Here is a 22,434-nt window from a genome sequence, read left to right on the forward strand (position 1 = left end):
GACGATGGAAGAGCTTGCTGCTCGAGTTCGCTGCATGGATGGGGACCTTGCTAAGATTCTCGCCGCACTCCAGCCTCCAACCAGATCCCAGGCACCGGTGGAGATGCAGCTCGCCGACAGCCCGGAGGACGTCCCCTGGATGCAGCGGAGAAGGGCCAATGGCTCACGGAACGGGCCCCCAATCTGTTACAGGTGCAGTAAACCCGGCCACTACTCCCGACGGTGTCCGTTAAACGAGCAACCCCTGGGGCCACGGGCCAATCCTCAGGAGTTGAACCCCATGGCCCCCCAGACTGGCGGGACCGGTACATCGGGGCCCGGCCTATCATCCCCGTGGCTGTGTACGGCATACCGGTGATGGCTCTTCTGGACACTGGATCACAGGTAACCACTATACCATACACACTGTATCAACGGTATTGGGGAAAAGACGAGCTGGCTCCCCCAGATGCTAGTATAACACTGATTGCTGCTGATGGACTCCCATTGACCCAAGTGGGATACAAGCAAGTGGCCATGACTGTGGGATGAGCTGAATTGCAACACCAGGGTATGATTGTGATAATGAATGAACCCAGTGATCATAACCCGAAGATAGTGCTAGGAACTAATGTGATGGAGCACTGTATGAGTGATGTGCTGATCCTACTGCAGCAGCTGGCCGCCACGGCGGCGGGGAGCTGACAGAGAGCTGTGCAGCGTGAGATCCGAGCCTTGATGTACCGCCAGCATGTGAACTCGACAGGAGGAGAGATTGGTGGGGTGAGAGTGATGGATGTTGCCCCGTTGATTGTGCCCCCTAGGAGCAAGATGATGATTTGGTGTAGGGCAGCAGTAGGGCCCCAGGGGCGTGACTACCCTGCCATGATAGAGCCCATGCCCTCCAAGCACTGGCCCACAGTAATGGCTGCCCGAGGGGTGGTAGATGTAAAGAAGGGGATAGTGCCTGTGAGGGTGCTGAACTGTGGGGAGGAAGAAGTCAGGCTTCCCCGATATGCTACACTTGCCAAGTTGCTCACTCTGGATCCCCATACCATCCGCGAGGCAGTTCCCCCAACCTCACCACCGACTGCTAGCACTCACCCGCCCCAAGGGGAGTAAGATGAGTGGCACTGACAGTTACATGTAGGCACTGACGATACCCCTACACATCACAAAGAAGGGGTATACCGGGTGGTACGGGAGTATGAGCAAGTTTTTAGCAAACATCCCCTAGACTTTGGGCAAATTAAAGGGGTCCAACACCATATCCCCACCGGTGAACACCCCCCTATCAAAGAGAGGTACAGGCCTATTCCCCCTGCGCACTACCAATGCGCCAAGGACATGTTGAGGAACATGAGGGAGGCAGGGGTTATCAGAGACAGCTGTAGTCCCTGGGCTGCCCCGTTGGTACTGGTTAAGAAGAAGGACGGCACCATGCAGATGTGTGTGGATTACCGGAAGATTAACCAGATAACGCATAAAGATGCTTACCCACTGCCCCGTATTGAAGAGTCCTTGGCCGCACTGAGAGCCGCGAACTATTTCTCTACCCTTGACCTCACCAGTGGGAACTGGCAAGTGGCCGTAGCACCCTAGGACCGGGAGAAAACTGCCTTCACCACCCCAATGGGGCTCTGCGAATTCAATAGTATGCCGTTCGGGCTGTGCAACGCCCCTGGAACCTTCCAACGGCTGATGGAATGCTGTCTGGGGCATCTAAATTTCGAGACCGTCCTGTTATACCTGAATGATGTGATTGTGTACTCCCAGACGTATGAAGCCCACCTGGAGCACCTGGCCGAGGTGTTCGCGTCCCTTGCCAAATACGGGATGAAGTTGAAGCCCTCCAAGTGTCATCTGCTGAAACCCAGAGTGCAGTACCTGGGGCATGTGGTGGGTGCAGAAGGTATCGCCCCCGACCCCGAGAAGATCACTGCCATCCAAGACTGTCCGAGACCAACCACAGTGAGGGAAGTAAGGCAGTTTCTGGGTCTGGTGGGGTACTACCGTCGCTTCATCAAGGGGTACACGAAGATGGCTGCCCCCATGCAAGACCTCCTCGTGGGACAAACCAAAGGTGGTAGACCCCTCGGAGCCCCACTGGTGTGGGAAGAGAGGCATGAGGAATCCTTCCGCCAGCTGAAAGCGGCCTTGACCGGAGAGGAGATCCTAGTGTATCCTGATTACAGCCACCCGTTCATCCTCTACACTGATGCCAGCAATGTGGGCTTGGGGGCAGTCTTATCCCAGGTCCAAGATGGGAAGGAAAAAGTGATTGCTTATGCTAGCCGAAAGCTCCAACCGACTGAAAGGAATCCTGAGAACTACAGCTCTTTCAAGCTCGAGCTCCTGGCGCTGGTGTGGGCTATCACCGAGCGGTTCCGCCATTACCTGGCCGCAGCAAAGTTCACCGCTTTCACGGATAACAATCTGCTGACCCACCTGGACACGGCCAAGTTGGGCGCGTTGGAACAGCGGTGGGTGGCCAGGCTAGCCAACTACGATTTCACCATCAAATACAAGGCCGGTCGTGCCAACGTTAATGCTGATGCACTCTCTCGGATGCCCCACTTGTCGGAAGAAGGGTGCGAGGATGACGACCTCGAGGAGATCGAGTTGCCTGCATTCCACCAGCCACCAACTGAGAAGGTGCATGTCCACCAACAACGGGTGAACCTGGACCCGCTGCCCAGTCAGGAGTGGCAGGAAGCTCAAAACCAGGCGCCCGCTGTCCGCCTAGTCAAGATCCTGGTGGAGCAAGGCGCTGCTGGAATAGACCCTGCCGCCCCAGCTGAAGCCCAACGCCTGTGGCGAGAACGGACCCGGCTGTATCTACACCAGGGGAAGTTGTACGGTGAGCTGATTAACCCGAAGACTCATGAGAAAATCCGCCAGTTGGTGATTCCCCAAGCTAATGTGCCCACCGTTCTACAAGCGTACCATGATGGTGCCGGACACTTCGGATGGAAGAAGCTGGAAATGCTGTTGAGAGAGCGGCTCTATTGGAGCGGGATGCGGGAGTCTGTAGAGGCCTGGTGCCGAGAGTGTGGCCCTTGCACGCTGAGAAGGAAGGACGAGACCAGCCAGAAGGCGCCCCTACACCCGATCGTTACACATCAACCGCTGGAGCTGGTTGCCCTGGACCATGTAAAGCTCACCCCCAGCCGAAGTCGGTACACCTACGCTCTAACCATAGTAGACCACTATTCAAGGTTCATGGTGGTTGTCCCAGTCAAAGACCTAACTGGCCGTACCGCCGCTAGAGCGTTCCAGGCTTATTTCTGTCGACCACATGGATACCCTGAGAAGGTGCTTACTGACCAAGGCCCGGCCTTCAAAGCGGAGGTGTTCCATGAGTTTTGTCAGTTGTACGGCTGCAAGAAGATCCGGACCACGCCTTACCATGCCCAGACCAACGGCATGTGTGAGAAGATGAACCACTTGGTCCTGGGCCTCCTCAAGATGTTGCCGCTCGAAGACCGGAACCTGTGGCCGGAGAAGCTACCTGACTTGGTCGATATGTACAACAATATTCCTTCCAGCTCAACGAAGTGCACCCCAGCATACCTGATGAGGGCTCGCCCCGGCCGGCTACCGGTGGATCTGGACATGGGATTGGAAGCCCCAAAAGCACTCCCTTCGACAGCTGAATGGGAAACTCGGCGGAGGGTGCAATACCGACAGATTCAGGAATATGTTGAGAAGAACTTGAGTCGGAGACGGGAACAGCAGGATCAGCGCTTCAACCAGAGGGCATCTGCTGGCCCTTTCCAGCCTGGAGATGTAGTGCTGAAGCGGAAGAGGAGGACCCACAAGCTGGATGATCAATGGGAACAAACCCCATACGTCATACAGCCCACAGGATGGGAAGATGGGAAGGCCTACCAGATCAGTCGTGACCAAGGGGGCACTTTGGCCACGGTTTCCCGGACCATCTAAAGAGGTGCCCACCAGCATTGAGGCCAGCGGCTGAAGTTCCGGTTCCTCCACCAGCGGAGAAGGCAAAAGAGGTAATCCACACCTTGATGGGCGACTTCCCAGCGGACTGGCCTACACAGAACGGCGCGTGGATTCTTCCAGTGATACTGTTCCCACAACCTGTGGATGAAGAAGTGATGGAGGCGGTCAACCGTGAGCCAGTGCCAGTGCCCAGGGATGAACCTGTGCCCAGCTCCCCTATGCCCCCGCCTGCCCCACACGATAACAGGGAAGAGGAACTGATTGTTCTCTCTCCCCCGCTGCCTGTCACCACTGACACCGGACCCCGGAGGTCCACTCGCCCCAACCTAGGTAGACCCCCACTTAGGTACAGGGAAACTACTATTTAGAGGGGGGGGGGAACATTGTGTGTTAAAAAAAATGCAGTTTGAAAAGTTTGAAAGTTTTGCAAAAATGATAAGTGAATGATACCGTGAAAAAGTCACCTGATTGTCAACTTTGATTTGGAACCGGTCATTGCCGGCAACTAGTCCCCGTTGGGACCCCCCCTTTTTCAAGTTATACATAAGGAACTCCTTATGAACATGCCCGAGAACTAGCAGGGCAACCACAAACTTGTGGCCTGTAAATAATGTTTGTTGTGGCTTCTACCGTGACCACCTCCGGAGAGGCAGATTGGAGGAAGGGCCCGCAGTGGAGCAGGCTGGGGCCCAGCCACCACCAGAACCGGTGGCGATCCTCTGGAGGGGTTCAGGGGTCCCCATGGACGCGGGTTCCCTTAAAAGGACAGAACTCGCTCGGGCAGCTTGTGCAGGACTGGGGTCAAGGGGTGCTGCCTGTTGCTTAGGGGCAGCATCAGGGCCAGGTTGCTTGGGTGGGAGAGAGCGGAAGCCGTAACCGTAACGTTTAAGTAAGAGTACCTCCCGATGTGGGAAGAAGTTATTATAATTGTAATGTGTTACCATTTTACCTTTTCTATTTTTCAGTTGTGAAAAAAAAAACCGGTGATGGGCGGGCAGCCCGCGGATGGTCTGCATTTAACTAAGGGGGAATGTGGCACCCTGGACAAGCCAGGGGCCACATAGAACAACACCCCACACTCCCAGCAGTCACACCGAAGTCAGAACACCAAACCCTTGTTGCCTTCCTCCAGGGGCTGATGTTCACACCAGGGGGTGGGCCAGGCGGTTGGTCCCGCCCACCGAGGAGTTCACAGTTCTGGAGGCGGGAAAACCAGGCAGATAGAGTTTTGGAGGTGAAAGTGAGCAGAAGGAAGTGGTAGTTGAGCAGCCTGATGTTGGTCCGGGTGTGTGGCCCGGATGGATCAGCAAGGTTGGCAGACGGTGGTGACCGTCTGCAGGAGTGGCAGTACTGGACCGGTACGCAAAGAGAAGCCAGCACCATCTGGCAGGGGCTTACGGACCCCGGCAAGGCTAGGAGTCGCCGTGAATTTGCCGAATTCGTTAGTGAAGGGAACCTCCTGGGTTTCCCAACGACCAAGTCCTGACAGAAGGCAACAGTCCAACCAAGTGAGGGAGACACCGCCACCTCCAAGGCAACCGTTTCCCAGGGCCAGAGCCTGCGGGCAAAAGGGGCCCCTCCGGCCCACATCCAAGCCGGGGAGCGGGTTACCGGTGGGAACCCATTGGAACCGTTTACCGTACATAGGTGCAGGGAAAGGCAGTCATCATCAACCTGCCGGGAGAAAACAACACCGCAGCCGTCTGTGGGACCCGTCCATCCAGCCGTGTGTTTTACCGAGAACTGTGTCCTCATCATTGGGCTGAGTGAGTACCACCGTGCCGTGCGGCACAGCGCTGCCCCCGCGACCCTGCACCTCACCAGGCCCTGTAACCCGCCTGCAATCCATCCCTACCCCATCACCGGGCCCCGGGACAACCAACCCCCTACCCACGGAGGGGAGAACTAACAACAAAGCTGCTCCCTGTCACCGCTCCCGGGATCCCCGTCCAGAGCAGCGGTGGTGTCACTAATATCACCACAACCGTGGGTGGCGTCATGGACAATAATCAAAATCCCCACAATCAAAATCCATCCCCTTTTCACTCACGGGCGAGGAGCGCCGCTCAAGTCCCCGGGATCCGGACCACCGCTTGAGCCACCACCGAGCAGCAGCAGCCGCAGCAGCAGCGGCAGCCGGACCCAAGCAGTGGGAGAGCGCAGCGTCCCCTCCTCCGCCCGCGACACTAGCACCAGGCCCTCCAACTCACGGGCCCCATAGTGGTCGCGTGGTCTGCCTCCATTGATGGTACTCCACTGGACTTAGGGATCACGTCTATAGAGGAGGCGATGTCTCTTCAGTAACACACCTAAATATGAATCCTTCAAGTGACATTGCATACAATGACCCCTACAACTGTTTGTTCCTTTTGCCCAGAAGTGAGTTCTGAATAGTTGAAGATGTTATATAAGAAAATTCGGGTACTTACCAGTTACTTCCACTTTTGTGCTGCATTATGTGTAATATTATTGATTTCTAAAATACATGACAACTATCATTATTACTAATTACCACATTATTACAAATAATGTTTTTTCTACGCATTTTATCAGATTTAAGCATTAAGCTTTTATTTTGGTAAATGTAAGTTATTATTATACTAAGGGTATTTGAGAAATTATCTCTCCTTGTCACTTGGGTAATTTGCCTTTCCTCCCCTAATATCGATAACACAAGCTTTGCTGGTAGTTAGGTGTTTTTTTACTTGTTGTTAGGTCATCCAAATGAGAGCAAAGCTTATTGTAGATAACTATCAATTTGTTTCCATTAAGTCATAATTAAGCAGTTGCTGAGAAGCCATTTTATCTGAGCAATACCTGGGATGCATGCTAAGCAGTCAACAAATGTGCCGCCAGCGCAAATGCTGAACAATGCATAATGGGCCCGGCCGACACTCTCACCTATATACCAATATCCATGTCAAAGCTGTGTCATGTTGAAAGGTATTTGTGTTTCCGAGTGCTCTGATCTCATGTAGAACATGCAGAGATCTGTAATGAGTCACGGCCAGGCTCGCAGGTTAAACTTCCAGTCCGCTTATTATTTTACTGTATCCTCTCTGTGCATTCTGTAATAACAAGACTGTTTGCAGATTGCACAGAGAAAGTGTTAAGCTTCGTGTTGATTCTGCTAAATTGAAGAGCTACAATCAATGACGCGATGCGGGTCGAGGCATGTTTCTCTTCTTTAAAGGGGTTGAAAAGAAGTGCAGCACGTAATGCTCAGATTTAGACAGCTATCAACCAATAAAAACATATGGCACAAATTGGAGCACTTAGGCTAAGTTCATGGAGTGATGGAGCGAGCTTGCCGGATGACATCATACCCGACATGCTTGCACATGTACGACTATCAATTTAGGCATAGTCTCACCAGTGATTATTTTGCCTTCTGTTTGCTTAGCTTTATTACTGCGTTATATTGCCAAAAAAACAATCAATACCGCTACCTGATTGCAGCATAACTGGAGAAAAATGAAAACCTGTACGGCTCTATTATATATTGATTATCCCTTGATTTAAAAGAGATCGGTAGCACGCGCGTGCCATGTTCTACATTAGCGTATCACAATATTATGTGCTGACGGGTTGTTGTGTATGTTGTTACAATTATTATTGCTTTACTTGTATTGTGATATCAGACTAATTTCTAGATTTTGCTCTTCAGGAATAATATTTATTAATTTACAAGTAGCGGACAGTTATAGCCACGCTAAAAAAAATTGTGGAGCTGATATTCCTAAGCAGAGATCTGGTATAAGACTGGGGCCACACGAGGATTACTGGGATCCCCTCGCATGTCACTCGGCTCACACTGGCAGTACAGCAGAGCCGAGTGTCATGTGAGTGTCCCTGCGACTGAGGTCCGATTGTGCAAGCGGACCTCAGCTGCGGGGGCCGGGCCAGTACTGAGGAGGGGCGGGAGGGATTTATCTTCCTCTCTCCTCCGTAGCCGGCTATTGCCATTCTCGCCCTGCACTCCGGTGTACCGCGAGTGCAGTGCGATTTTTCTCTCGCCCCATAGACTTGAATGGGTGTGAGAGAAAGAGTCTCGCATTACAGTCGCAGCATGCTGCAATTGTTTTCTCGGTCCGATTAGGGCTGAGAAAATAATCGCTCATGGGTGCTGGCACACAGGCTAATATTGGTCCGAGTGGAATGCAATTTTTTTATCGCATTCAACTTGCACCAATTTTCATGCCGTGTGGCTTAGGCCTAGGCTTCTATATTTCAATACTACAATTGTTAAGGTATGGACCGTGAAAATAAAAGTGGGCTCATTTACAGAAACAATTATTTGTAAATACTCTATCTGTACTTGTGTCACATTAGATATAAGCCACATTTTGCACAGTATGGGACTTGAAAGTTTTAACTATAATGCTGTCAATTAAAGTGGACCTGTCACTTGCTCCAAAAAATTGATTCCGATACCTTGCAACAATCCCGGATCTTTCCAGATTCTACCACCTTTTTTCAATTTCGGGCTGCGTGACTCCATTGCAGAGATATTCACATTTGTTTATTTTGGAGTGCAGTATGAGAAATTTCTGCTTGCAGTCCAACTGGGTGTTTCTTTAGAGTCTTCACAGTAGGTGTGCGCTTTCACCTCTCCCTCCCAGGTACTGAAGTTTAAAGGGAATCTGTCACCAGGTTTATGCTATTTGAGAGTGGCATAATATAGGGTAAGAGACACTGATTCCAACAATTTATCACTTAGTTTACTGGCTAAGAACAAACTTCCTCATAGCTATACAATACATTTTGAGTTATGGATGCCCAAATTATAGGTCAATCCATAACCAGCATCTACTCCAAGATGCATGAAAAAAACAGGGGAACCTGAGTATTTAAAGTGCAAAAAACAATTACAAATTTTATTGATAAATTACAGTATAAGTGGATCAAAAGGATAGCCTGTAAAAGACATATAAACAGCACGAGGAGGACAAAACTGAAAGTGGATCACAAAAATATATAAAGCACAAATATGATCCCTGATTACACTATGGTCAAACATTGAACGGTTTGAATTAATTTCTTAAATATATCAAGGAGAATGTGCATTCAATACACAGTATACATATGTTATTGCCCAAAATGCGACACAATTAATAACAAGCCAAGTGGGACAGAAGGAGTTAAAGATAATACAAATACTTATAAGTTAACAATAAAAGGTCTGGCATAGTAATTACCTTTCTCATGAAAATGGAATACATGAGTCTCCTTGATATCATCCAATATGGTAAAAAGATGGAGTCAAGATAAAGTGTTTATATGCAAATGCTCAAAAGAGGATCCCCAATCAGGATGTCACCATGAGAAAATGCCCCTGAGCCTACCAACGCATGTTTCGCCGTTGTAATAGCTGTGTAATCCGAGAGCTTCTTCAGGGAGTTTACTGGGTACAGCCATTGTGATGCAAAAAGAGTTTTTAGGCTGGGGCCACACGGGAATTAAGTGCTAGTGCTCACATAACACTTGGCTCATGCTCGCAGCACAGCCGGAGCCGAGTGTCTTGTGACTGTGGTCTGATCCTGCGATCAGACCACAGTTGTGGAGGGGAGGGCCGGTGCTGTGGAGGGCAGGGAGGGATTTATCTCCCTATGTCCTCCGTTGCCGGCTGATGCGAGAATCGCACTGCACTCTCATTACACCGGTGTAATGCGAGAGCAATGCGATGTTTCTTTCGCTCCCATAGACCTGAATGGGTGTGAGTGAAGCAGGATCGCATTCCACCTGCAGCATGCTGCAACTGTTTCCTTGGTCCAGTTAGCGCTAAGAAAAAAATCGATAATGGGTGCTGACACATAGTGCCGCTTTACATGCTGCGATCTCGCTAGCGAGATCGCTAGCGTGCGTACCCGCCCCCATCGTTTGTGTGGCACTGGCATATCGCTGCCTGTGGCGCACAAAATCGCACGGACCCATCACACTACTTAGCTGCCTAGCGACGTCGCTGTGACCGGCGTACCGCCTCCTTTCTAAGGGCCGCCCAATCAAAACGGATTGGCGGAGATGAGCGGGACGAACATCCCGCCCACCTCCTTCCTTCCTCATTGCTGGCGGGAAGCAGGTAAGGTGAGGTTCCTCGTTCCTGTGGTGTCACACATAGGGATGTGTGCTGCCGCAGGAACGATGAACTACATCGTAACTGCAGCAGCAATGATAATTGAGAGTAGGGGGGAATGTTACCGATTAGCGATTTTGAACGTTTTTGCAATGATTCAAAATCGCTAATAGGTGTCACACGCAACGACAGCGCTAAAGCGGCCGGATGTGCGTCACAAATTCCGTGACCCCAACGACATCGCTTTAGCAATGTCGTAGCGTGTAAAGCGGCCTATGGGCTAATATTGGTCTGAGTGGAATGCGATTTTTTTAATCGCATTCCACTCGCTCCTTATTACTCGCCGTGTGTGCATGCCCTTAGATGTACAGTACAGACCAAAAGTTTGGACACACCTTCTCATCTCTAGAACAACTGATAAGAGGAGACTTTGTGCAGCAGGCCTTCATGGTAAAATAGCTGCTAGGAAACCACTGCTAAGGACAGGCAACAAGCAGAAGAGACTTGTTTGGGCTAAAGAACACAAGGAATGGACATTAGACAAGTGGAAATCTGTGCTTTGGTCTGATGAGTCCAAATTTGAGATCTTTGGATCCAACCACCGTGTCTTTGTAGAAAAGGTGAACGGATGGACTCTACATGCCTGGTTCGCACCGTGAAGCATGGAGGAGGAGGTGTGATGGTGTGGGGGTGCTTTGCTGGTGACACTGTTGGGGATTTATTCAAAATTGAAGGCATACAGAACCAGCATGCCTACCACAGCATCTTGCAGCAGCGTGCTATTCCATCCAGTTTGCGTTTAGTTGGATCATCATTTATTTTTCAACAGGATAATGACCCCAAACACACCTCCAGGCTGTGTAAGGGCTATTTGACTAAGAAGGAGAGTGATGGGGTGCTACGCCAGATGACCTGGCCTCCACAGTCACCAGACCTGAACCCAATCGAGATGGTTTGGGGTGAGCTGGAGCGCAGAGTGAAGGCAAAAGGGCCAACAAGTGCTAAGCATCTCTGGGAACTCCTTCAAGACTGTTGGAAAACCATTTCCGGTGACTACCTCTTGAAGCTCATCAAAAGAATGCCAAGAGTGTTCAAAGCAGTAATGAAAGCAAAAGGTGGCTACTTTGAAGAACCTAAAATATAAGATATATTTTCAGTTGTTTCACACTTTTTTAAGTATTTTATTCCACATGTTTTAATTCATAGTTTTGATGTCTTCAATGTGAATCTACAATTTTCAGAGTCATGAAAATAAAGAAAACTCATTGAATGAGAAGGTGTGTCCAAACTTTTGGTCTGTACTGTAGTATGCTCAGAAAGTTAGCTCCACCCACACTACAGCTTTCTGTGTACATTCTATATTGAACACAGTAACTTGCTAATCAGTATTAGCGGTGTGGTTGAACTAGAAGGGATGATGGCACCTTGCCCGTAAGTGTTAAATGCTTGCTGATAAAACATTTATTGAACTGAAACGACAGCACACAGCCTAATAAGTAACACATTCCTGCAATCAGGGTCTCAGCCCCTACCTCATGCTGTCCTCAGATTACATAACAAAAATCTGCTGAGAGATTTTCCTCAACAGCATCTGAGACTGGTAGACTGATAGATCAGCTGCAAAGCTGTGATTACCAGTCTTTGCGAGAGACAGGTGAAAGCACACTCCCCCAGAGAAAAATCTGAAGAAACGCCTAGTTGTACTACAAGCAGAGATTTCACATAGTGCTCTCCACCAGTAACAATTGTGAATATCTGTGGAATGATAGAGCTCAAAATGGAAAAGAGCGATGCGGTTTTGATGTGTTTTTTTTGCCAGGAGATGCAGATTTGGTGCAGGAATTTAGTGTATAATTTGAGAACCAAATCTGCATATCCTGATGCAGTTTTCTACCAGGAAATGCAAATTTGGTGGTGAAACACCTGCACCAGATTTCTTCACCACATTTGCATCTCCTGGCAGAAAATCACATCAAAACGGCATCAAAACCTTATTTTTTGTGTGGTTTTCTGCCAGGAGATGCAAATTTGGTGCTGTAATTTATACTCCAAATTACTGCACCGAGGCTGCATCTCCTGGGAAACGCATTTTGATGCTTTTCTTGCATGGAGATGCAGTATTGATGCAGGAATTTGGTATATAAATTCCAGCACCAAATCTGCATCTCTTGGCAAAAAAACCTGTGTTTTTTTGCCAGAAGATGCAGGTCTCATTGAATTCAATGAGTTCACCTGAGGTGAGTTTACCTGTGGTCACAGGTGAGGTACCAATAAGCCTCCAGCTGTAACCGCAGGTAAACTCAGTGATGTCACTGCTCACAGCTGCTGCCCAATTAGTGTCGGCCTGAAGCCACAGTGGACAGTGATGTTTTCTAATGTGACCTTCAGTATGTAGCAGACCTATGATCATCATGGGATGTTGTGGTGGTGATTACATCCGACCTGTGTGTTTCTGGGGTTAATACATTGGAGAAAGAGTGTGTTTTTTTATTTTTTTTAAATAACTACACAGGGGTTAAACTCTTCAAGATCTTTGCATGGAACTGGAATGCTGCAAGGAATGCAACTCTATATGGATTACTAGCAGCCCATTAAAGGGAATCTGTAACCACATTTTTGCCACCTAATCTGAGAGAAGGACAGTAGAGACAAAGACCCTGATTCCAGTGATGTGTCACTGTTCGGCTGCTTGCTGTAGTTTTGATACAATCATAATTTTAACAGCAAAATATTATCACTAGAGTACTACATCCTTAGGGATCAGGCCAAATTTTTCAAATCTGACTTGTCTCTTTATGTGGCAAAATCTTTGCAATGTTTAAACATATCCCAGTGATTTTCAGAATGTTTTTTTTCATGGCACATTATATGTTATGATAATGGTACATTTAGGTAGATTTGTTCTGCATTTATTTATAAAAAAGTGCTGTGTGGTGACTGAAAACCTGCCAGTGTGCCCCTATGACTGAAAGCCAGTGGCAGCTAGGAGGAATAAAGCTAAATTTCTCCTGGCAGTGAGACTCTCAGTGTGATGGACGCACAATGTCAGACTGCAGATTATCCCCATATCTGCAGGTTAATAGGATTTTTTTTACATGACAGGTTCCCTATAACTTCATACAGATACATTTTATATACTTTGCACTGACACTAAAGGGGGCTTTACACACAACGACATCGCTAACGAGATGTCGTTGGGGTCACGGAATTCGTGACGCACATCCGGCCTCGTTAGCGACGTCGTTGCGTGTGAAACACACGAACGACCGCTAACGATCAAAATTACTCACCATATCGTTGATTGTTGACCAGTCGTTCTAATCTCAAATATCATTGCGATTGCAGGACTCAGGTTGTTCGTCCGTCCTGCGGCAGCACACATCGATATGCGTGACACTACAGGAACAAGGAACAATATCGTATCTGCGGCCACCGGCAATGAAGAAGGAAGGAGGTGGGCAGGATGTACCGGCCGATCATCTCCGCCCCTCCACTTCTATTGGGCAGCTGCTTAGTGACACCGCTGTGACACTGAATGAACCTCCCCCTTAGACAGGAGGCGGTTCGCCGGCCACAGCGACGTCGCTAGGCAGGTAAGTATGTGTAACGGGGACTAACGATGTTGTGTGCCATGGGCAGCGATTTGCCCGTGATGCACAAACGACGGGGGCGGGTGCTTTCACCAGCGATATCGCTAGCGATGTCGCTGCGTGTAAAGCAGCCTTAAGGCTGGATTCACACGATCATATGGCATCCAATGCGAGTGCATTGGATGCGATATGCTAATGACCCTCGGCTCCCTCTGTGCTGCAAGCGATAGCCAAGTTTCATGCAACTGTTATCCGATCCTGGAATCGGATCACAGCTGCGGAAGAGAGGGAGGGATTATTCTCCCCATCTCTTCCATTGACAGCTGATGCAATTATCGCACTGCGCTCGGAGGTAATCTGAGTGCAGCCTGATATTTCACTCGCACCCATAGACTTGTAAGGCCGGAGTCACACTTGCAAGAGACTCACGCGAGTCTTGCATCGAATCACCCGGCACGGCTGCACACCCTCCTGAAAGGAACGGGTCATTCGCATGTATTTCTATGCAGCTGAGATGCTCCAGTCCGGAGAGTGTGCGGCCATGTCGGGTGATGTGATGCAAGAGACTCGCGCGAGTCTCTTGCAAGTGTGACTCCGGCCTAAGGGTGCAAGTGACACGTCTCTTACTGACAATCGCAGCATGCTGTGACTTTTTGATCATCCAGAATCTGCATGAGAAGAAAGCTGACCATCTGCTCTCCCTCATTGATTAACATTGGTCCGAGTGCAATGCGAGATTTTCTTGCATTGCACTCATCTGAGTCATACCCTCGCGTATCCTAATGTAAAATATCCCATCCCCATTGGGGCTCACAACTCAATTCCATACCAGTATGTCTTTGGAGTGTGGGACAAACCCGGAGAATCCGGAGGAAACCCAAGCAAACACAAGGAGAACATACAAACTCCTTGCAGATGTTGTCCTTGATGGGATGTGAACCCAGGACCCCAGCGCTGCAAAGCTACAAAGATAACGACTGTATATCATTATTTTTTTGCTCTCAAATTTTGAGAGAAAGAAAATGCTACTTGGACCAATATACTGATTTAACCCTCTTAAAAGGTCATAGTAAAAATAGTTGTCTATATACTTCCCATTTTAATTCAGCAGAGACGCTGATAATTCTGTATGTTCTACTTCCATATTAAATGGGTTGATTTTCCATATTTCATTTATTATTTGAATATAAACCAGTTTAAATAAATCTACAGGATTACATATGTCAAAATAGCATGTGCTAAGCCGGTGTTCATCAGAATTTTATGCATAAAACTGGGGAGAAATGTACATGTATAATTAGACATACACTCAGCCTTGTATGTGTCAGTATAATTTACATTGTGGACAACTACATTCGTTTTCATGTTTCTGATTTGGAAAGGAGCAAAGATAAAGTACATGCAAGGGAACGGGAACTGCTGGGTAGTGATATGCACTATGAAATACGGGGACAAAAAAAAGATTAGAGGCTTTGAAATTGAGTGCTTGTTGCTAGTACAGATTCACAGAGAAGAATTTTTTTTTCCTACTTAATCTTTATAATAATGAAATTACTTTTTAAATCCCAAGATACATTGCACAGTAGGCTGTTTTTATACTCGCCCTTTCGCACTTGGGTACATAGGACGCCGGCCTTTAAAATACATTGAAAATACATTGGAAATAAAAAAAAAAAAGAAAGAAATTAAAACCTCTTGAACATTTTCTATCTGTAAGCAGTTCTGATTACTGACCATGTTTTTGGTGATTCATCTATTCCTCGCACACACAACAATTAAAGAGTAAACAGAAAATGCGGTTGCTAAGTGAGAAATCAGCAGAAATAAGGATGTAATTAAAGGTATAATCTGTTCCATTTGAACAGTTTCTGGCTATCTCTTTTTAAAATGACAATTAATAATATTAAGCTGTTCATTTGCAAGATGTTTGCTCCATTTATCAGCCTATAAAAGACTGACTGGTGCAGCAAAAAGGCAACAAATAAGCAAAGATGTAAAATAAAAAATACACCAAGTGAAAACAGTCAGGACCCGTCAGCATCATTAGTGACTTCATTTAATATTTTGTAGCATTTTACTCATGTTAAAAGACTTCAGTATATTTACTAGACAATGAGCCTCTCTAAAAGATCACATCTTTGAGAAGATCACCCACCTACTCCAGACTAGATTTCTAGTGAAAGTTGTACAAAATTATCCATATTAGACATCTGTGAGCAGGGCAGCCATCAGGGCATGACAACCATGACTGCTGTATGGTATGGGGCCCGGTGAAGACTGGGGCCCTGCCAGGGCCCAGAGTAATTACTTAGCTTTAGTAAGCTTTATTAAGCCCGGGCTCAGGCCAGGCCCCTTGCTTCATCAGGCCCAAGTCACATCTACAGCAGAGGGGACCAGCCATATCGCTTTAGACACTACACTGACTAATTTGCATGCAAACTAGCGCTTCCTGGGCGGCACATGCAAATTAGCTATGTGGTTGAGACAAGGTCAGTGTGGCAGAGTAGGGCACCGGTGCATCATCCCGCGGCTGAGTGTACAGCAGCATGATGAGGTCATCACTCTGCGACCTCATCACACTGCTACAAGTAACAGAGCCGTGGAGGTGTTGAGGAGTGGACGTGGTGGCTGACAGGGACAGGTAAGCACTCAGTGAGCTGAAGACAGAAGCAGGACAATTGTTGTGGTTGTGAGGACCCGCCGACCCCAGCCCTTACCTTGCTTCAGCTTAATGCGCATCGAACATCCAGTTGAAATTCACCATGGCTCAAAGAGGACAACTCACGATGTGGGAGCCAGGGAGAGTGAGTAAAATGTTTTCCGTTTCATTTTACCAGAAGGGGACAGAAACCAGGATAGGGATATATATACCAGAATGTTTCCAGGAGGGGGATATATATACTGGGAAGCCCCCAGAATGGGACATATATACCAGGAAGGGGATAGATATAACAGGATAAGACATATACACCAGAAGGAGAACAAATATACCAGGAAGGGGACAGAAACCAGGATAGGGGCATACAGTTAGGTCCAGAAATATTTGGACAGTGACACAATTTTCGCGAGTTGGGCTCTGCATGCCACCACAGTGGATTTGAAATGAAACCTGTACAACAGAATTCAAGTGCAGATTGTAACGTTTAATTTGAAGGTTTGAACAAAAATATCTGATAGAAATTGTAGGAATTGTACACATTTCTTTACAAACACTCCACATTTTAGGAGGTCAAAAGTAATTGGACAAATAAACCAAACCCAAACAAAATATTTTTATTTTCAATATTTTGTTGCGAATCCTTTGGAGGCATCACTGCCTTAAGTCTGGAACCCATGGACATCACCAAACGCTGGGTTTCCTCCTTCTTAATGCTTTGCCAGGCCTTTACAGCCGCAGCCTTCAGGTCTTGCTTGTTTGTGGGTCTTTCCGTCTTAAGTCTGGATTTGAGCAAGTGAAATGGATGCTCAATTGGGTTAAGATCTGGTGATTGACTTGGCCATTGCAGAATGTTCCACTTTTTTGCACTCATGAACTCCTGGGTAGCTTTGGCTGTATGCTTGGGGTCATTGTCCATCTGTACTATGAAGCGCCGTCCGATCAACTTTGCGGCATTTGGCTGAATCTGGGCTGAAAGTATATCCCGGTACACTTCAGAATTCATCCGGCTACTCTTGTCTGCTGTTATGACATCAATAAACACAAGTGACCCAGTGCCATTGAAAGCCATGCATGCCCATGCCATCACGTTGCCTTCACTATCTTTTACAGAGGATGTGGTGTGCCTTGGATCATGTGCCGTTCCCTTTCTTCTCCAAACTTTTTTCTTCCCATCATTCTGGTACAGGTTGATCTTGGTCTCATCTGTCCATAGAATACTTTTCCAGAACTGAGCTGGCTTCATGAGGTGTTTTTCAGCAAATTTAACTCTGGCCTGTCTATTTTTGGAATTGATGAATGGTTTGCATCTAGATGTGAACCCTTTGTATTTACTTTCATGGAGTCTTCTCTTTACTGTTGACTTAGAGACAGATACACCTACTTCACTGAGAGTGTTCTGGACTTCAGTTGATGTTGTGAACGTGTTCTTCTTCACCAAAGAAAGTATGCGGCGATCATCCACCACTGTTGTCATCCGTGGACGCCCAGGCCTTTTTGAGTTCCCAAGCTCACCAGTCAATTCCTTTTTTCTCAGAATGCACCCGACTGTTGATTTTGCTACTCCAAGCATGTCTGCTATCTCTCTGATGGATTTTTTCTTTTTTTTCAGCCTCAGGATATTCTGCTTCACCTCAATTGAGAGTTGCTTAGACCGCATGTTGTCTGGTCACAGCAACAGCTTCCAAATGCAAAACCACACACCTGTAATCAACCCCAGACCTTTTAACTACTTCATTGATTACGAGGGAGACGCCTTCAGAGTTAATTGCAGCCCTTAGAGTCCCTTGTCCAATTACTTTTGGTCCCTTGAAAAAGAGGAGGCTATGCATTACAGAGCTATGATTCCTAAACCCTTTCTCCAATTTGGATGTGAAAACTCTCATATTGCAGCTGGGAGTGTGCACTTTCAGCCCATATTATATATATAATTGTATTTCTGAACATGTTTTTGTAAACAGCTAAAATAACAAAACTTGTGTCACTGTCCAAATATTTCTGTTCCTGACTGTAGATACCAAAATGTGCTCAGGAAAGGGCTATATATACCAGGAGGAGCCGATGAAGGGGACATATATACCAGGAGGAGGACCAGTATACCAGGAAGGGGACATGAACCAGGATGGGGACATATATACCAGAATGTGCCAAGAGGGGGATATACACGACAGGAGGCCCCAAGGATGGCAAATAAATCAGGATTAGAACTAAGATACCAGGAGGGGCCTAGGATGGGGATGTATATGCCAGGAGGAGGACATATATGCTAGGAAGGGGACAAATAAACCAGGATCGTGATATATATAACAGTATGGACCCAGGATGGGTACATATTTAGTATACAAGGAGGTGGACATGCATACCAGGAAGGTCCCAGGATGGGGACATATATACCTGGAAGGGGACATATATACAAGGAAGAGGACATATGTACCAGGAGGATATTATACAAAGGGTCAGTGTGTTTGTGGGAACATAGTATAAAGAGGGGTGATATACAGAGAGGCAGTGTGTGTGGGAGGATATTATAAAGAGTGGTAGCTTGTGTGGGGTGATAGTATAAAGAGGGGCAGTGTATGTGAGGGATATTAAACATAGGGGCAGTGTGTGGTGTGTGGGGGGATATTATACAGAGGGGCAGTGTGTGGGAGGATATTACAAAGGGGCAGTGTGTGGGGGGATATTATTAGTAGGGGCAGTGTGTGAGGGGAATATTATACAGAGGGGCAGTGTGTGGGGGATATTATACAGAATAGCAGTATGTGGAGTATATTATACAGAATAGTAGTGTGTGGGGGATGTTATACAGAGAGGCAGTGTTTGTGGGAGAGATATTATACAGAGGGGCATTGTGTGGGAGTATATTATACAGAGGGACAGTGTGTGGGGCATATTATACATAATGGCAGTGTGGGAGAGATTTTATGGAGAGGGGTGATGTAGAGGGTGTATTATGTAGAGGAGTGATGTAGAGGGGGTATTATGGAAAGGAGCAGTGTAGGGGGTGTATTTTAATTTTCTGAGGGAAATACTTCATTTTCTAGAGCAACCTAAAGGGTGCTAACACTTTTGGCCATGACTGTATATATATATATATATATATATATATATATATAAAATATTTGGACAGTGACACAAGTTTTGTTATTTTAGCTGTTTACAAAAACATGTTCAGAAATACAATTATATATATAATATGGGCTGAAAGTGCACACTCCCAGCTGCAATATGAGAGTTTTCACATCCAAATCGGAGAAAGGGTTTAGGAATCATAGCTCTGTAATGCATAGCCTCCTCTTTTTCAAGGGACCAAAAGTAATTGGACAAGGGACTCTAAGGGCTGCAATTAACTCTGAAGGCGTCTCCCTCGTTAACCTGTAATCAATGAAGTACTTAAAAGGTCTGGGGTTGATTACAGGTGTGTGGTTTTGCACTTGGAAGCTGTTGCTGTGACCAGACAACATGCGGTCTAAGGAACTCTCAATTGAGGTGAAGCAGAACATCCTGAGGCTGAAAAAAAAGAAAAAATCCATCAGAGAGATAGCAGACATGCTTGGAGTAGCAAAATCAACAGTCGGGTACATTCTGAGAAAAAAGGAATTGACTGGTGAGCTTGGGAACTCAAAAAGGCCTGGGCGTCCACGGATGACAACAGTGGTGGATGATCGCCGCATACTTTCTTTGGTGAAGAAGAACCCGTTCACAACATCAACTGAAGTCCAGAATACTCTCAGTAAAGTAGGTGTATCTGTCTCTAAGTCAACAGTAAAGAGAAGACTCCATGAAAGTAAATACAAAGGGTTCACATCTAGATGCAAACCATTCATCAATTCCAAAAATAGACAGGCCAGAGTTAAATTTGCTGAAAAACACCTCATGAAGCCAGCTCAGTTCTGGAAAAGTATTCTATGGACAGATGAGACAAAGATCAACCTGTACCAGAATGATGGGAAGAAAAAAGTTTGGAGAAGAAAGGGAACGGTACATGATCCAAGGCACACCACATCCTCTGTAAAACATAGTGGAGGCAACGTGATGGCATGGGCATGCATGGCTTTCAATGGCACTGGGTCACTTGTGTTTATTGATGACATAACAGCAGACAAGAGTAGCCGGATGAATTCTGAAGTGTACCGGGATATACTTTCAGCCCAGATTCAGCCAAATGCCGCAAAGTTGATCGGACGGCGCTTCATAGTATAGATGGACAATGACCCAAAGCATACAGCCAAAGCTACCCAGGAGTTCATGAGTGCAAAAAAGTGGAACATTCTGCAATGGCCAAGTCAATCACCAGATCTTAACCCAATTGAGCATGCATTTCACTTGCTCAAATCCAGACTTAAGACGGAAAGACCCACAAACAAGCAAGACCTGAAGGCTGCGGCTGTAAAGGCCTGGCAAAGCATTAAGAAGGAGGAAACCCAGCGTTTGGTGATGTCCATGGGTTCCAGACTTAAGGCAGTGATTGCCTCCAAAGGATTCGCAACAAAATATTGAAAATAAAAATATTTTGTTTGGGTTTGGTTTATTTGTCCAATTACTTTTGACCTCCTAAAATGTGGAGTGTTTGTAAAGAAATGTGTACAATTGCTACAATTTCTATCAGATATTTTTGTTCAAACCTTCAAATTAAACGTTACAATCTGCACTTGAATTCTGTTGTAGAGGTTTCATTTCAAATAAAATGTGGTGGCATGCAGAGCCCAACTCGCGAAAATTGTGTCACTGTCCAAATATTTCTGGACCTAACTGTATATACACAGCTCTGGCAAAAATTAAGATACCACTGCAAAATTGTCAGTTTTTCTGATTTTTCCCTTCATAGGTATATTTTTGAGTAAAATGTAAATTGTTTTCTTATTCTATAAACTATTGACACGTCTTCACATTTTCAAGCAATACATTTTGTATTTATTTTCTTAAAATAAAAAATGGTCAGAATAACAAAAAATGCATTGTTTCAGACACCTCAAATAATGCAAAGAAAACAAGAGCTGTGCAGTCACTTGATATGTTTGGTGACTGAATAATCAATTAGTGATCATTCTAACCCCATCATAAAGGGGCCAGTACACAAGTGCCAGATGACTATAATATAGTAAAGGACGCTCATTTAAAGGTCATTCATTGGCTCCTGTAAATGCAACCTAAATATTTGAGTGTGATGGTCAATATATTCCCAGTTGGAGCCTCAGTTTTAACTTTTACCCAGGGCCCCACTTTGTCTAAAACTACCCCCCCCTTAGTTCCTTCCAGATCTCTTTAGACACTTGCAGCAGCCAAACCTTCGTAACTAGAAGAAATCTGGAAATCAGAAATGCATGTTTACCAGGAATAAGCGGCCAGCAGATAGTGTTTATATCATGGTTGGACTAAAGGGGGCTTTACACGCTACGATATCGTTAATGTTTGGTCGTCGGGGTCAAGTTGTTAGTGACGCACATCCGGCGTCATTAACGATATCGCAGCGTGTGACACTGACCAGCGACCTTAAGCAACCTCAAAAATGGTGAAAATCGTTCACCCTGGAGACGTCATCCCAAACTCAAAAATCAGTAAGGGTTGTTTATCCAGGTTGTTCATCGCTCATGCGGCAGCACACATCGCTATGTGTGACACCGCAGGAGTGAGGAACGTCTCCTTACCTGCCGCCGGCCACAATGCGGAAGGAAGGAGGTGGGCGGGATGTTACGTCCTGCTCATCTCCGCCCCTCCTCTTTGATTGGCCGGCCGCTTAGTGATGTTGCGGTGACGTCGCTGTGATGCCGAACGTCCCTCCCCCTTGAAGGAGGAATTGTTCGGCAGTCACAGCGACTCCGCCGACCAGGTAAGTATGTGTGACGCTGCCGTAGGGATAATGTTCGCTATGGCAGCGATCACAAACAATCGCATGCGCGACGGGGGCGGGTACTTACACGCTCGCTATCGCTACAAATTGCTAGCGATATCGCTACCGTTTAAAGCCCCCTAAAATGTAGGTGCAGGGCCTAACAATCATTTTCACAGAGGGTGCGATCGCAAGTTGGCCCATGTGGGAAGGGGGCCCACCAATGCCCATTTTACCACAGAGGCCAGCAGAAGATGTTGGCTTGCCAGTGACAGATGGTGCATGACAGTGACATCATGCAATGTACGTGCCACACACAGAAGTCAGCTGCTGGTATCTG

Source organism: Anomaloglossus baeobatrachus, chromosome 8 (genome assembly GCF_048569485.1).
Source record: "Anomaloglossus baeobatrachus isolate aAnoBae1 chromosome 8, aAnoBae1.hap1, whole genome shotgun sequence".
In the NCBI taxonomy this organism is placed as follows: Eukaryota; Metazoa; Chordata; class Amphibia; order Anura; family Aromobatidae; genus Anomaloglossus; species Anomaloglossus baeobatrachus.